The 16,578-nt window shown below is 38.0% G+C and overlaps 1 protein-coding gene across 3 annotated transcripts in view; it reads left to right on the forward strand.

The window, feature by feature from the left end:
• The first annotated feature begins 2,064 nt into the window (after positions 1-2,064).
• The window catches only part of NIPBL (NIPBL cohesin loading factor), a 195,769-nt gene continuing 181,255 nt past the window's right edge, over positions 2,065-16,578 (forward strand). For 2 of the 3 annotated variants that reach the window (XM_065905642.1, XM_065905644.1), the window contains exon 1: positions 2,066-2,411. The gene's annotated coding sequence lies outside the window, so the exon portion shown is untranslated. Of the gene's footprint in view, positions 2,412-16,578 lie in introns of all 3 variants that reach the window. The other variant, XM_065905643.1, reaches the window with a different exon arrangement.

Here is a 16,578-nt window from a genome sequence, read left to right on the forward strand (position 1 = left end):
CAATGGATCACATAATGTACTGTCCTCGAGCAAGCCCATTTATCTAAAAACATGTAACTATCACTAGTTTGTGGGCTTCTGGTGCTTGTAGGGGGCTTTCAATGTCTAGAAGTAGTGCCGTTTCCTAGAACTTTGTAATAAACTTGCACTTTTCCCCCAGGTTTTCTTTTGTTTTCACACACCTTTCATAAAAGTTCTCTGTAGCATGTAAGTATATATACACGTTATATACACGTAAGGGACAGAGTTCAGAAACTGGTGTATGTGTGGGGTGAGGTCAAGGCCCTTATAATCGTCGTTCATTCATTAACCAGCAATTAAGCAAATACTGTGTTGTCAGGCAATATTTTCTACACAAAACACCAGTTTGGGGCGGGGAGGGGGGAGGACCTCGCCCTCTTGGAGCTTACATTATTCTATCGGTACAAACAGATGAGATAAACAAGCATGATAAGTAGAATGCCTGCAGGATAAAAATGAGGAGGGAATCGGGAACGTCCAGTTTAAAGAGAGGCCACAGAGCCCCGAGGAGACAGCCAAGCAAAACCCTGAAAGAAACTCTGTGGCACTCGGGGAAGGAGCCTGGCAGAAGGCGGAGCAGACACCCTGCTGGCTCCGCGGCCGAGGTGGCTCCCCGCGCCCCACCGCGCGCACCGCCTTCAGGCCGTGGTCGAGGCTTCGGCTTTTACTCCCGGCTAAGCAAATGCCGGCTCGAGAGACGTGTTAAGATCTGATTTAGTCCTTGTAGCGATCTCCAAGGCAAAAGGAATGGCCCGCGGGCAAATTTGCCTGTTTAACTTTCAGCGTACTGGTACACAGACAAATACAGTTCACATACAACTTAAGTAAACTCACGAAGATATAACACAAATTTCGTCCCGTTTGAGTAAAATCCGCTTACCTAGGCACTTTTACCTGAAGAATAGCACCCTCTAAATTTACAGAAGTAAACTTAATAGTGAACTGTACGACAGAGTTATTTCAGGTGTTTCAGTAAGAGACTACAGAAGGCTCGGTACTGTACACAGAATCGCATCTGTACTCCAGCCTTGGTCAGGACCTCTGTTTCGAGCGTAAAGAGGAAAACGATGTCTGAAATCGGCAGGCCGCCGGCCCGCAGTCCGCCGGCTCTCCCCGCGCGCTCGGCTCCACCCACACCTAGAATGGGGCGCGCTCCGGGCCCACCGCGGGCCGGCTCCTCGCTCGAACAGCGTCGCCTACAGGTCTTTATCCCGACTGCTAGGCAAGAGCCAAAACCACCGCCAACAAAAAGCGAGCCCAGAAAAGACCACATATTTCCAGAAATAAATGCATTACAAACACGATTCCAATTCAATCCAGCTGAGAATCTTCGCCTCCTCCAAGGGTTGAGTCCTTACTCCGCAGAAATAATGAAGAGACGGGCGTAAAGTCCGGCCTCTCAAAGAGAGAGCAGAGTGTACAATACGATGCATCCATCCACCCGGCTGCAGGGACACCATTTAAAAAATGCTCGGTCGCCGTCGGATCGCGGGCGTCCTCTACGTGGCCGCCCCGAGCTCGGCTCCCGAGAGCTAATGACGAGCAGCTGGGGCGGCGTGCGTGGCCTGCGAGCCGGTCCGGGCCTGAGCGCCCCACCACGTACACGACCACCACCGAGGCTCGGGCCCCGCTCCAGTCGGCCTCCAGGAAAATAAAGACCGAGAAGACTCGGCCCGCCCGTGCCACAGCGAAAACGCCGCTCCGCAGGATCGACACTAAAAGGCAATGTCCACAGCCGCCCTGACGAGAAGGGCGCGGAGGAGAGGCCCCCGCCGCCTCGCTGCCGGCCGCCTCCGGGCCCCGGCTGCGGTGCCGAGCTGAGCGGCGCGGGCCGTGCAGTGCGGCGCGGCCGAAGACGAGAGCCCAAGTGGCGGCGGCGGCGCGGCGGTGGCGGAAGTGGAGTGGGGAAGAGGGGGTGGTTGTTAGTGTTTGGCGCCGGCGGAGGGAGTCATTCCTGCAGCTGCACTTCCGGTCGGCATTTTGTTCTGAGAGGGAGAGACGGAACGAGAGAGAGACACACACAGGGCTCCTTCCCCCCCCCGCTCTCCCCCCCCTCCCTCCGTCGGTACCGACTCACCCGACACCACCAAGCCGCAGGGAGGGACGCCCCCGCCGACTGGAGGATTGGTTCCCGGGCCGGCGGCGATGCCCCCCCGGTAGCTCGGGCCCCTGGTCGGGTGTTTGTGAGTGTTTCTATGTGGGAGAAGGAGGAGGAGGAGGAAGAAGAAGCAGCGATTTGTCTTCTCGGCTGGTCTCCCCCCGGCTCTACATGTTCCCCGCACTGAGGAGACGGAAGAGGAGCCGTAGCCACCCCCCCTCCCGGCCCGGATTATAGTCTCTCGCCACAGCGGCCTCGGCCTCCCCTTGGATTCAGACGCCGATTCGCCCAGGTAAATTCCTGCTCTTTATTTCGGCGGCGGCGGCGGCGGCGGCGCCAGGTCCTCAGCGTCTCTCCTCCTCGCTCCCCTCCCCGCCGTTTCCTTAGCGGCCCCAGGTCTCCTCCGCGGGCGAGTCTAGAGTTCGCTCCTCTCTGGTGGCAGCCGCCCTGGGTGGCGGTGGTTTCGTACCCTCTCCCGGCCGGCTCCGGTGGCGGGGACTGGGCTCCTGCCGGGCGGCCGGGGAGGCGTAGGCCCGGCGGAGAGTGCAGGCCGCGGGCCAGCGGAATCTACTTGAGCTCGGGGATTAGGAGAGCTCCGGGCTGAGCGGAGCTACTGCTGGTCGGTGACAGGCCTCGCCCGGGAGAAGAGCTGTAGCTAGTGAGGAGGCGGAAACAATACAACTAACAGCAAATGTGCCCTGACCGTCCCCATATTTACAACTTTCCTGGTCCGGGAGTGGGGAACGTCCCAGTGAAACAAACAACCCCCCTTCTTCCCCCTGTGACCCCATGAAGGGAGGAAGTAGTTTCAGTTAGTGAGACAAATGTAAATACTCAGACACGGATCCAGTGGTAATTCTTTTCCTGTGTAAAACTTGTTTGGACGTTGGAAAGTTAATAAAGACTCATTTTCTTTTTAAGGAGAATTAAATCGTCCACATGAATATTTAATACAGAAAACCATAGTGTAGTAGACACTGCATATGACCCCCCCACCCACGCAAAGCGCTTTTATGTTGTTGTTTGACAGTGTGTTGCACATGGACTTTTTATTCAGAGACAAGTATAAAGTACTTGACAGGTTTACCCTGCCACTTTATATTTGTGTGCGTTATGTAAGGACAGTTTTAAATGATTGTACGTGAAACACTCAGGTACTTCCTGATCTAAACCTGTAGAAGCTTAGAAAGGTTTTTAAATGTTCTGAGAATTGCGGTGAGATACAAGTACATCCAATTTTCTTTAAAAGGATAGAAATGAAGTTATGCTTAAAATCCCTGGGAGGTTAATAAAAAAAAAATGTGGAAGGTGCCATCCTTTCATGTCAGGGCAGATCTTCTTGAGGTCCCAGGATTGTCATTGGCTGTTTGTGCCCATGATGTTTGACTGTGTAATGAGAGAGGTGTCATTTTAATAGGTCAAATGTATCTGTAAATGCTGGAGAAAAATATCAATTTTATCTTAAATTCTAGCTCACAAGTAAGTTAAGTGCTTGGAGCTTGTTTATGGAGGCGTTGGTAATGTAGGTTGGTATAAGGGAAAAACCAATTTAAAAGTCCTCAGCCATACAAGTTACATAGAAAAATAATTGTCCCTGGGTTGGACTGTTTTGATACTTTGTCTCAATATTCATTGAAGGAAAACTTTCGTTGGTTAAAATGAAGCAACAGTGATCAACAAAGTCCCTTGTTTTATTAGTAAGTGTTACCTTAGTTCAAATTTTTTGCATCTCATTAAATTATTATGTCATCGTAGAATAAGTAACTTTTCTGAAGGTGATTTTTGAGTTTAGCCTTTTGCTTAAAGTAAATGGTTCCACATTTCTTGCAAACATATGGATAAATGTTAGAAAGAGTGAAGTTAATATAGCTGTCACGTACTAGGCATGTTTTTAATGCTATAAATCCGTGTAGTAGTCAGTAGCGTGTCCGTGATTTGTATTGGTCAGGGAGCAGTTTGAATTTTAAAAAGCCTGAAGCTCCTGCTGAGCCCCAATCCCGGCCTCCCTCCCTCCCACTAATCTCCCATTCCTGTCTTTGTGCTGCCTGCTCCTGTTAGACACTGTTTGCTACAGGGCCTCAGGCCTACACTGGGTGGGGGGCACGCGAATTGGGACTGGGAAAGGGTTTGGGGGGTAGAGGAGAATACAGAAGGTAGGAACAGTTCATTTCTTAAGCGGAGGTTTTGGGCGGGGGGGAGGGCGGGGTAAGGGCTTCAATATTAATGTTGAAAAAGGCCCTGATAAGAACCTGTGATTGTCTTTACAACTTTATTTAAATAAAATAATGAGATGTATGTCTAGGGATGAACATCCTTCTATTAAAGGTAATGGAAAGCGGAGTTCTGCTTGCTTAGTTTTCATCAATAGGAAAAACTTATCTTTAGCGTTTTATAGGTATAAAGGGAGCTTTCTTAAACATGTTTGAATCAGTATGTCATATATCTATGTGATTGATTTTTTTGTTGTGACTTTGGCATTATAGTGAGTTAGTTCTTATTAGACCTTATTTTCCTAATTCTACATATGTGGTACTCCATAAGTAATACAGGTTTTATGATACCTTTCATTCAGATAGCATAAATACTTCTTTAAAGTAGGTTGAAAATATTTTGTTTGGGCCAAACCAGTTAAATAGGTTATTTTTAAAGGAGAAGATATTGCGAAACTTCAGTAAAACCTAAACTTGAACTTTACATTCTTGATAACTTAGTTGGAAAGAATAATTTGTTTCCCTAGAGATTATGAATAGCCTGCTGTACTCCCCTGTATTGGTTGGAATACTCACCAGTGGCTAATCTTGTATTTCTTTTTCTTTCCTTTTTAATTCAGTGGAAGGAAACAGCTCTAAGTATTCCACAGATCTTACAGTGCTAGTTATATTATTTGGATAAATATTTTGTAATACACCTAGAGGAAATTTCAGCAGTATGGTTTATTGTTTCTTTTGAGTCTGCAAAGTTACTAGTAACTTACAATAATTACTTGAAAATAGTTTTGAAGTATATCATGAAAGTCTAATAAATTAAAGTTGAATAGTAAATAACTATTTCTAGTGTTTTGAGATGAGTGTATCGGATGCTTCCTTTTGAAAGTCATTCAACAAATTTGTTTACTGTAGTTGTTCAAAAGCTTTTTGAACCTGTGCTAGGGATCATTATTATACTGTCCACCTTTGAGAAGAAAAGACTTGTATTTGAAGACATTTCAAATTCTCTTTGGGGATGAAAAGTGAGAGTTTTCGGTATGGTAGTAAACTTAGTTTTGGTTTTCGGCATAATGATCATTTTTGAATCTCAGAAGTATTATAAGCAAAGCTGTACCAATTCAGATGTGAAGTTTTCTTTCTTTGGAGCCAGGCTACCCAACTTAAACATGTATTTTCTAAGGCTTCCTTAACTTACTTAATTTTTTGGTGACCAATTCACCATCAAACCACTGTCTAAACATTTGAACACATCTGTGTTATATTTTGGTATGCTCTGTGGTAGTATTTTTACTCTCCCAAAATAAGATGTAAACATTAATAATAAAAAGTAGATAAAAACTAAAGAGTGAGTTTTACACACTTTCATTTAAATTTCCCTGCTCCGTTGCTTATTAGGAAAAGCATACTTTGTAAATAATTCTGAAATTTTTAAGATGATGTAAGATTTCAGTTTATATAAAGTGATTGAGAAGACTGAGTGAAATAAAATTTCATACATGTGTAACTTCAGTTCTGTTTATCGTGTTTATTTGCTATAAAATGAATAGGAAATTACTGACTAGGAACTAGTAACTAAGTGGTTAGTTGACATGTTTATTTTAATATCCTGAGATACTAAGTTGGCTTTAGTGGTAATGTATGGTCTTATATTAGCTTTTAAAAATCATTTTAGAATATACTTTTTGAAGGAAATTCTTTTTCTATTTTTAGCAGTTGTCAGTAATTATTCTTTGTATTTTTAAATTGGTTCTACTTCAAGGTGACCTGAGTTCATTCACAAATATTCTCATTCCCCTGCAATATGAATGACCAGTGTGATTTCCACTTTTTGATGAAAAAACTCAGAGGCCAAGTGATTTGTATAGATTCACTTAGTGACTCAGTGGGAGATTAGGGTATTCTCTGACTCTTAATAGTTTCTTATTAGATTATGTTGCTTTTAAGTAACGTGTGAGCTTTGGTCATGAAGCTAGGTATTGCTCAGTGCTGACACTGATACCATCAGTGATTTTTTTTTTTCCCCGATTATCTGAGTCCAAGGTGCTTTTCTCATCTCCATAGAGAGACATGGTACCTATCTTTTAGTTGTATTTTCCTGGTATGAAAATAGTACTTTTATGTTAGATATCTTCACTTTGTGTATATATGTTTGCTGTTTGAGTGGTTGAGTTTATTTACATTTGTCTCTCTTCTGGAGTGTAAGTGAATTGACTATATTTGTAGTAAATAATGACTCCTTAAAGTTCTATTTTTATTCAATTTTTTAATGACAATAGTGGAATATTAGCGTTTCTAGTTGATTTAAAAGCAATTTTAAGTGTCAAATCTGGAGTCAATTTTAATGAATTGAGTTTTGTCAGATTGCATTATGTTTTAAGGCAGATTCCTTTCTATTCCCAAAGTGATTTACTGGAAGAGATCATTTGTTGATACAGGATTGCCCATTGGATAAGATTTTGAGGGCTTATTATTTGCCAGGAATTGTGTTACAGATGGGTGACCCCACTCTAATTCTAACGAGCTCATGAAATAGAAACATAGTTATCACCCATAATTTACAGATGTAGAAACTGAGGCTAGAAATGTCGGAAAATTGTCTGTTGTCTAATTGGTCTGATTTATATAGTTTCTTAAGGATTTAGGATTCCACATTTCTACTTTTAGTGAATTCTTAATATTATCCTTTAGTTCCTCAGTTGATTCAATACTTAAGGGTCATGTAGTCAAGGAAATTATGTGCTGTAGGCAAAGAACTAAAATAAAATTCAGACTGTGTGTGCTATATACATTAATAGTAATTTCAATAATTTTGAAATCAGCAAATCTTTACTGCCTTATATTTTCATTTTGAGTTTGTTAATAAGTTCTGATGAGTTTTTTACTTTTTTATTTTGAATTGAAATTGTCAAAGCATCTTTTTAGAAAGAGAAAATGGAGCTGTAGAGTGTGAATATTCATAGAAATATATATGATCAATTGTATCACAATATATGAATCTATAAATAAGTATGACTCGTACTTTTAAAAAATTCCAATATTTGTGTAGCCAAAGCATGTGGATCCTTTTGAAGTTCTCAACTTGGGAAGTTGTCCACTTACTCCAGAGCTATTGTCATTATATACAGTTTTAGGAAGATTTCTTTAGTAAATACCTTTATAGACTTTGAAGTAATCTTTTTCTCATCATTAATGGCAAATATTTATCTTCAGGGGTGAATTTGAGTTTTAGAGAGAGTAAAAAGAAGTAATTTGGAACTTCGTTTAGGAAAACTAAGATTTAAGATCTTTTTTTTGCTTCAGGCACTGTGTTAGTGCCTTACATTTGTCATATGTAATATTATTGAGTGAATCCCATGTGCCAAAAACTGTGCCAGGCACTTTATATGGATTTTCTCAATTCTTTTAGGTACAGTATGAGTTTGGTTATATTTAGTACCCTAAGATATTTGAGAAAACTGAGGTACAGAATGATTGACTAAGATCACACAGCTAACAAGTGGCAGAAAGTGGAGAAAGGACTCTGGAGTTGATGCTTTACCCATTATTCTTAGCCACCATACTGTTTATCATGATTTGAACCTCCCAACTATCCAATGAGGTTAGTGATAATGTTCTCATTTTACAAACAAGGAAGTTGAACCTCATCATGTTTAATAATTTGTTCAAGGTGGCCAATATAACAGGTATTAAAGATAGGATCCTACTCAGATGTGTCTTGATTCTAAAACATCTATTCATTCCATTCTACCATGCTGCCTCTTCGAGATTTATAATACTTCTTTTTGTCTGTTATTTCTTGATGAAAAAGGTAGGCTTGGTTATAAAGTAGTGAAACTTGTTTTTCTAGTGTAGCTTATAAAGAGATCTGAAGATAATTAGAAAAGAGTAATTTTATAATTTTTTGGTCAGTTATAGCTGATTCATTACTTGATAGAGTTTTTAAAACATACCATATAAAATATGCAAGATGTTTCCATATACAAATATGTATTTAAATAGAATACTGATGTCTAAATATAATGCATGCTATACTTTTTGAAAATGTGGGAAAGTCACATTTATTTTTCATGGAAAAGCCACAATATTTATTTTCACAGTATTGTTGTGATTCTTGAATTCTTATCAAAATGTTAAGCATTAAAAAGTGTTCTCAAGAATACATTAAATTTTTAACATAATTGATGTAGGGTTTTTTTTTTTTGCCATCTTACATATGCATAGCATATCATTTAACATAATACACCAAACTCTTAAAGGAAAAACTTTTTTCAGAATGTAAAAACATGAAATTAGTAACATTAATTTGTTTGTTAAAGTACTTAAGTATACTTTTACTTCTCCTGAGAAATTCAGAAGCGTTGACGTAATTTTGAAATGCTGGATTCCTTTTTGTTAGAATGAGCTTATTTGGGTCATCTGTACTTCTCAGTTCTTTAGTCTTGTGCCAGTGAAATGCATATGTACTTTATGAGTATTATTCTTTTAAAATAGTCATTGGTTCTAGATGCCTCAAAAACTAGCAGTGCTTGAAACACTAATCGAATTATTAAAACTCAAACTAGAGTTTACTCTAAAAATACCAATTTTATGATGATGTATTTAATTTTTTAATTAACTAACATGTCTTTGAAATTACTCCTAGTAAAGAAATACATCACTGAGTTTTCTCAGCACTGCTAGTTGGCAACTCTTTCAAGATTTTTTTTTTTCTTTTTTTGTTTTGCTTAGTTTCCCCTATGTTTGTTATGTTCCCCTATATTTTTAATTCAAGTATAGTTGATTTACAATATTATGTTAATTTTATGTATATAGCATATTGATTTTCAGTATTTTTGCAGATTATATTCCATTGTGGGTTATTACAAGATATAATTCCTGGGTATAATTCCCTGTGCTATTTCATGTACCTTGTTGCTTATCTATTTTAACCCTTTCAGGAATTTAAAATCTACTTTTAGTTTTCTTTGTGTGATGGGATTGTGGGTTGCCAGTTTCTGTCTAAAGAAATTGATGATCTGAATGTAGTCTATATATAATTTAGTTTTTCTTTGGTAATGATCAAATTGAAATTTTACATGGGTATATAATGGACCTAACTGCCATTAAAAAAAAAAAATCTTAAAAAAAAGAATTGATGCACATACCATGATGCTTTTTCCTAGGGTTCTGCCTATGTCTTAGAAAATTCTTAAGGTGGAAAGTTGAAATGCAGTGGCCTAAATGCTACTTTTAACATTTTTTTCCCCTTGAAAAAAGGATTAAAAATGCAATATTTATGCCATAACCTACTTCAGGTTACTTCAGGTTATCCTGTAAGACATATCTGACATATACTTTTTATTTAACTCTATTAATATTCTCTTTCCCTCTTCTTGTGTATCTCTTCCTCTTTCCATCAGTGTCTATTTAATCTGTGTCTCCTCCTAAGCAAATTTTTACATAGCTTGGTGAATATAGTTGGTATTGTTAATGTTTATGAAACCTAGAGCAGTTTAAAAGGCCTCAGATTCTGAGATATTCATTAAGTTCAGAATATTACTGGTGAAAAGCGTTTTGATACTAACTGGAAAATGTATATTTGTGTTAGCATTCTTACTTCATTCTGGAGATATGGTACTTCTCAAAACATCAGCTCAATGACCAGAAATTTTTTTTAAGGAGAAAGCAGACTTTTTTGTGAAAGTTTCCTTGGTCATTTAATTTAATAGCATTTGTCAGTTTATTACTTACATCTCTTGATAAAATAATTTGTTCATATGTCTTCAGTCATACTAAACCATCAGCTCTATGCAAGCAAGGAGACTATTATTTCCATCTTTATGTTTGTAACACAATCACAGTGCTTGTCCTGTGTTGTAGGTATTCATTACATTTTTGTTGAACCGATTAATTAGAATTAAACTGTATGATAGTGTTTACATACATCCCAATCAATCCATATGAAATAAATATAAAGGAAAACCTAAAAGTTCTTTTTTTGGCTGTTAGGATTGTAAAACTTAGGAAAGGGCTTTTGTTTTGCTCCCCTAGGTAGCAGAATTGAAAGTAAGATATCTGCGATTTATTGTAAGAGGGAAAGTATCTAAATACCTTGTTTCAAGCTTAAGATTGATTTATTGTAGTTTTTATTTTCTTTGCTAATTTAAATATTATATCTAATAGCAATTTAGATAAGTCAACTGTGATTAGAACAGAGCATTAAAAATGCAATTTAAATGAAATAGTGATATGGTGACTGAATTTTTTTTAAGTAAGACCTGTTCAGTTGCCAAGTTATGTCCAACTCTTTCCGACCTCCTGTAGCACTCCAGGCTCCTCTGCCCTCCACTATCTCCTGGAATTTGCTCAAATTCATGTCCATTGAGTCGGTGATGCTATCTAACCATCTCATCCTCTGTCTCAGTTAGGCTTATTCAGGTATAATTTACACAATAAAATTTATTATTGCTGCTGTACAGTTTGAGTTTTGAGAAACATTGTCTTGCAACTACTACCTTTAGTAGAGACATAATATTTTCATCACCTCTACCAGTTCCTTTATATCCTTTTGTGATCAATATCACCCCTACTCTAATTCCTGGCAGCCAGACCTAAATTCCTGTTCCTATAGTTATGTATTCTCTAGACTGTCACATAAGCGGAATCATACATCTGTAGGCTTCTGTGTCTGGTTTCTTTCTCTTAGCATAAAGCTTTTGAGATCCATCCACCTTGTTGCATGTGTTAATAGTTTGTTGGTATCTGAGTTTTGAAATTGAATTTAATATACTCTACAACTTTGGTACTACCTTGTTGAAAAATACTTTGAACAGTTTTAGATATTTGTCTCAGATCTTGCAGCTGCTTTGTTATTGGACACAATCTTACTTTCCCATATTTACCCCTCAGATGGTATAGAATCTGCCTGCAGTGCAGGAGACCTAGATTCAATCCGTGGGTCAGGAAGATCTCCCAGAGAAGCAAATAGCTACCTACTCCAGTATTCTTGCCTGGAGAATTCCATGGACACAGGAACCTAGCAGGCTTCAGTTCATGGGGTCACGGACACAACCGAGCGACGAACACTTTCACATTTCCACCCCTCAACATCAGAGATGCTGCGATTTACATTACTGTTGAGTGGCATTTATTTATAACGAGTTAATTCTCTTAGGTTAGATGCTCTGCCAAGTAGGTAAAGTAGACATTGGCCTCTTTTTCATCATACTTGAAATAGCTAGCTTCATGTATTTTGAACATACAGCATATAGCAACTGAAATGATGGTGAATTTACAACCAGAAATTGAGTTTACATTTTGTTGGTTTCACGTTTGTTGTTTAAACTAAAAATAGAGCATAGGTTATAGTGAAGAACCAGTCATTGCTTCTCTTTTAATGCTTAAAGTAGTCCTATTTACTGGAAGTTGGAGCAGATAATGAGAAAGAAGGGTTATTTTTTTTGACCACCTGTTTTGTCCCCCCTCACTCCTCACTTTTTGAAACAACGTTCTCTCTTGGGTTCAGGGATATCATTCTCTAATACGTAGATCTTTTTGCTAACACTTCCATCTCTGCCCACTCCTTAAATATTGGTGTCCCCAAGGTGGTTTTTCAGCCTTCATTCTATTCTCTTCCTATTGATTTAATCTATTTAACTTTTTTTTTACACGCTTATAACTCACAAATCTATCTGTAGAATAGAATTCTCTTCTGAGACAGATCCAGCTGTCTTACTAGGCACTTCCTGATATCCCGTACATACTATAAATTCAGAAGTATTATAGAAATCTGAACTCATTTGTCAGTTCTTCCCTACCCTTACCCCCTCCCACTCAAAAAGAAAAACTATTCTTAGAACTATGTGAAGTAGGTTAATGTTCCCATCATTAACTCAAGTTGCCTAAACTAGAAACTTGGTGATAATACTTGATCCTTCTTCTTTAGTGTATCTCCAAATGAGTTGTTTACCATGTTCTAACATTCATAACACCTCCCTGAGTATCACTTAAATCCATCCCTCGTTTACTATTTGATTCTGAGAGTGGGCAGGTGCATACAGCTAGTTGGGTGAAATAACATAGCATTTTAAGAAAGATTTAGAGGTAATTGCAAAATATGTATTTAGTGTTAGGATACTTTTTGCTCATATGTTTGGGCTCTGATATTTAAAATTAAGGTATCATTTTCAGTAACATTCATGTTTTATAGCTTAAATGTGAATATCTTCTGTACCCATTCCCCTATCTAAAATCCAGGACCTCTTTAGAGCCCAGTGTATCAAGTAGAACAGTTTGAACTCAGTGTTTTTCTTACTTTTAGAGCACTATATTTCATAGATTTGTACATTCATTTAAATACTGTATGTTTATGTGTTCAGGAACAGAGTCTGAATTGAAAAGAAAATGAGAATGTAGGAGCAAAGGCAGGCTTTTTAATTGACTTTCCTACTACTGTGAAAACAAGTTTACTTGAATAGCATTTTCACTTTTATTGCAGATAACAAAACTAAAGGAGTAAAAGCAGTGGGGATATGGTACCATTCAGTTGCTAGGCATGTAAACATTTTTAATGGCAAGAGTCATATATTGTAGCTGTATTATTTGTTTCTGAGTTTGGAAGTTGTTGCTTATGGTTTTGTATAAGTTTACAATGTTTCTTCTTAGAATAAAGTTATCTCCTTATTCCCCAGTTGGAACAGAAGGAGGGTCTGCTTAGAGTTACTGATTTAAATAACCCTGAGTACCTTTTGTGAAGGGTATCTTAAAATGTGATGCTATCTTGAAAAATGAAGGAAACATTTTTTTCACTGTATCTAGAATTTCTAACTAAGGAAATAATAGGTGCTATATTTTGCTCTAGTGCTAATTGCCATGTTCTTGAGAAAATAGGATCAATACAAAGGCTGTTTACAAAGACTGACCAAAAACCTTGCCTGGGTATTGAGTTTGTGGTGGCTTGCACATAGTAAACATTCAGCAAACAGCAAAATACATGAATTTGAATTGTGTTTCAGTTTTTGAGATAAAGGATTGATTGAGTGACAGATGATAGATGGGGCTTGCTAAATGTTAAATTAGATAGAAGGAAGAGAACACTAGATAGGACAGGCTTTAAAGCAAAGAATTGTATGATTTAACTACTTGGTAATTGGACAGTTAGGTTTGTTTGGCTGGAAAAGAGGAAGATCTATGTACAGAAGTGTTTTTGAGTTCTTTCTATTTTGTTCCCACAACAGTTTTGCTTCTGATTTCAAGTATTAGTTTAGACTTCATTCTCAGTGGTAAGGGACAATTTAATAGGCTCAGGGCTAACATGACCTGCATAATCCAGATATGCATATTAGGACTTGGGAGGTGTTGGTGGGATAGGGAGAGAGGTATTACAGCTCTTCAATCATTTCCAATTATTCATGGTTTTTAGCTTATTTCAAAGTGCCATTGTATGTCCTCACTATTGAGATAAGGGGGCCTAAACACTAGAATTTAAAATAACTTATAAATTACAACATACTTGTGACTGTCCTAGGGTGAAGTTCAGTATCCGAATCTCTAATACGCTATCTTGCTGTTGAGCTGTGTTGCTACCTCTGCTATCATATGGTTTTAGTGACTCTGTTTTCAACTAGAGGATAGCCACCAAAATTGTAATGTTCCTTATAAAAACTTTAGACTTCAGCAACTCTCCATTCCCTTAGGTTACTTGGGAACCAGAGCTACTAGGTTTTTAATAAAAATATGTATATGAATGTGATTCTGGTTAAATATGTGTTTATGGTATAAATATATGTACCTAGTCCTATTTTCTCTTAAGGTTGTATCATAAAGGTTTTCCTAATTTTTTACATAGTGTTCATAAATATTTAAAAAGTTACCCAACATTTTGTCAGTGGATGAACCATAATTTTATCAGTCATTCTACTTTGGACATTTTACTTGCTATCACCTCTTTCTGTACAAAAGTGAGGCAGTGGAACATATTTATATGTACATTTTTCCCCCTTTGAGGGCTTTGTTCATTTAGGGTAGAATCCCATTGGTTCTAGTTAGGCAGAAAGGTTTGAACCTTTTTATGGCTCTTTATATATATTTCCAAAAATAGTTTACTCTTTCTTAATCTTTATTTTCATTCATGTCTGTATTCAGTGAATTTGTTTGTTTTATATAGGTTCCTCTTTCCTATTAAGATTATTCTTAGGTCATTTAAATGCTTCTCTACTGTTGTGGCTGTGGTCTCTTTTCAATATATTTTTGAATTTCATAGTAAAATTTATGAATTTTTCAAACTGTTATTATTTGGAGGTCTTGTATAGTGAAATTAGCATAGAATCTAGTCTAAACTAGCTACTAGTCAAGTAACATTTAGACCAGTCATTAAGCCCCTTTCTTCAAATGTAAACTGAAGAATTTCTCAGGTTTTAGGATTTTTATGGACTAATAAAAACATAAAGCAAAGGGGAGAAAATTTAGATAAATGAAAGAAGAGAGTAATCAGGTCCTAGAGATATAGTTTAGGTAAGACATCATCAGTTTTTTATCTGCAGAAAAGCAGTAAGTAGGTTTTAGATGGCGTGGTCAGTTGCTTCAGTCATGTCCAACTCTTTGTGACTCCATAGACTGTAGCCTGCCAGGCTCAGGCTTCTCTGTCCATGGGATTTCCTAGGCAAGAATACTGGAGTGGATTGCCATTTACTAAAAAGAAAAATTGGTTCTTTGGTAGGTCCTATTACTTAGAATTAATTTTTTTTTTCATTTTTGCATTTAGATGGGTATATCTTTCCTTTTCTTCTCTGTCTTTTGCTTCTCTCTTTTTTAATTTATTTTTTAATTGAAGGACATTTGCTTTACAGAATTTCGTGTTCAAACCTCAACATCAGTCAGCTGTAAGTATACATATATCCCTTCCCTTTTGAACCTCCCTCCCATCTCCCTCCCCATCTCACCCCTCTAGGTTGATACAGAGCCCCTGTTTAGAGTTTCCTGAGCCATACAGCAAATTCCCATTGGCTATCTATTTTACATGTGGTAGTGTAAGTTTCCATGTTACTCTCTTCATACATCTCACCCTCTCCTCCCCTCTCCCAGTGTCCATAAGTCTGTTCTCTATGTCTTTCTATTGCTGCCCTGCAAATAAATTCTTTGGTACCATCTTTCTAGATTCCATATATATGCATTACAGTATGATATTTATCTTTCTCTTTCTGACTTACTTCACTCTGTATGATAGGCTCTTGGTTCATCCACCTCATTAGAACCGACTCAAATGTGTTCCTTTTTATGGCTGAGTAATACTCCATTGTGTATATGCATGACAATTTTATCCATTCATCTATCGTAGGACATCTAGGTTGCTTCCATGTTCTAGCTATTGTTAAGTAGTACTGCAGTGAACATTGGGGTACATGTGTCTTTTTTAATTTTGATTTCCTCAGGGTATATGCCTTGGAGTGGCATTGCTAGGTCATCTGGTGGTTTTATTCTTAGTTTTTTAAGGAATCTCCATACTGACTTCCATAGTGGCTGTATCAATTTACATTCCCACCAACAGTGCAGGAGGGTTCCCTTTTCTGCACACCCTCTCCAGACTTTATTGTCTGTAGACTTTTTGATGATGGCCGTTCTTACCGGTTTGAGGTGATATCTCATTGTAGTTTTGATTTGCATTTCTCTATTAATGAGCGATATTCATTATCTTTTCATGTGTGTGTTAGCCATCTGTTTGTCTTCTTTGGAGAAATGTCTGTTTAGGTCTTTTTCCCACCTTTTGATTGGGTTGCTTGTTTCTCTGGTATTGAGTTGTATGAGCTGCTTGCATATTTTGAAAATTAATCCTTTGTCAGTTGTTTCATTTGCTATTATTTTCTCCCATTCTGAGAGTTGTCTTTTCACCTTTCTTGTAGTTTCCTTTCTGTGCAAAAGCTTTTAAGTTTAATCAGGTCCCATTTGTTTGCTCCTGTTTTTTATTGCCGTTACTCTAGGAGGTGGGTCATAGAGGATCTTGCTTTGATTTATGTTGAGTGTTCTGTTGATGTTTTCCTCTAAGAGTTATATAGTTTCTCATTTTACATTTAGGTCTTTAACCAAGTTTGAATTTATCTTTGTGTATGGTGTTAGGAAGTGTTCTAATTTCTTTCTTTTACATGTAGCTGTCCAGTGTTCCCAGCACCACTTATTGAAGAGGCTGTCTTTGCCCCATTGAATATTTTTGCCTCCTTTGTCAAAAATAAGGTACCCATAGGTGCGAGGTGGTAGTGGTTTAGTTGCCAAGTTGTGTCC

Source organism: Muntiacus reevesi, chromosome 14 (genome assembly GCF_963930625.1).
Source record: "Muntiacus reevesi chromosome 14, mMunRee1.1, whole genome shotgun sequence".
Classification (NCBI taxonomy): domain Eukaryota; kingdom Metazoa; phylum Chordata; class Mammalia; order Artiodactyla; family Cervidae; genus Muntiacus; species Muntiacus reevesi.